Genomic DNA, 1,405 nt, shown 5'->3' on the forward strand with positions numbered 1-1,405 from the left:
GAGGATCCTTTCAGTCAGTGTGGAGCTGCAGCCGTCCTGCCTGTCAACTCTAATGAGGTTAGAGAGCGAGACATCAGGTCCACTCTTCATCCTGATTGTGACTCTGACAGACCAGTAATTACTAATCTGTCCAATCAGTCAGTATCATCTTCCAGCAGAGGGAACACACTCTGAGCTTTCAGCGAGTCTACTTACAGACGTTGCTGTCGCTTTTTAAATAAAATGATTAACGTTGACGTCTTCAGTGTGTTTGGTTTAAAGGGGAACTGTTGTTCAGTCTCTGTCAAATATATAATGTTGCAGCTTCTCAACTCTCTACTGATGGACGTGTACTTGTTGCTATTAGCTAACGGCTAACTGCTGCTAACGGACTGAAAGCTGGAGGCAGCGGTGCTCCCGGTGCTCCCGGCACTCCAAAGCTCCTGTTCTAGAGACCAACACTGCCCCGCTACTCTGAGCTCCCGGAGTCACCTGATAGGACGGCTGAGTTAGCTGCACCGCTAACCAGCTAACCACTAACAACAAGTAGCTACGGCTATGTTGTTTACTTTTACTGCATGAAGAATACTAAAGACTGTTTTACTTAAAGCCCTCGACTGCTTCTACAGAGGAGGAGGAGGAGAAAGAGGAGGAGGAGGAGGACGAGGAGAAGAAAGAGGAGGAGGAGGAGGGTGAGGAGAAGAAAGAGGAGAAAGAGGAGGAAGAGGAGGATGAGGAGAAGAAAGAGGAGGAAGAGCAGGAGGAGCTGTGCAGTGACATATTCCCATCAGGCTGTATAAACGAGGGAGTTTAATTAATTGCGTGCAATCCATTAATAGCAGCTATAATTAGAGGAGATTAAAGGACCACCTGACTGAACCTGGATCTGCTCTTTTACCTTTTTACTCCCAGAGGAGATTTCATTACCTCACACTGCACCCAGAGAGGTACTCCTGTAATCGAGTAACAGTACAACTAATACTCCATTACAAGTCAAAGTATTATTATTATTATTATTATTATAACCAAAATGTTCTTATCAAAAGTAAAAGTACTCAGCAGAATGGACTGTTATTATGTTAGAATGTATTATATATTATACTATATTATTATATTGTACTATAACATGTTATATTGTATTATATTATTTTATATTATATTGATTATATTTCACTACACTATTAAATACTCACAGCATTTAATATTGTGCTTCCTAAAGTAAAAAATGCAGCAAAAGTAAAAATATTTACATCTGAAATAATGTAAAAGTATAAAGTAGCATTAAGTGGATATACTCTATTAAAGTAACTCCAAACATTACTGCAGTACTTTATCAGAGTTACTGCAGTACTTTAGTAGAGTTACTGCAGTACTTTAGTAGAGTTACCTTTATCAGAGTTACTGCAGTACTTTATCAGAGTTACTG

The sequence above is a fragment of the Morone saxatilis genome, unplaced genomic scaffold, assembly GCF_004916995.1.
Source record: "Morone saxatilis isolate NCDOM2014 unplaced genomic scaffold, NCSU_SB_2.0 Contig2, whole genome shotgun sequence".
NCBI classification, from domain to species: domain Eukaryota; kingdom Metazoa; phylum Chordata; class Actinopteri; family Moronidae; genus Morone; species Morone saxatilis.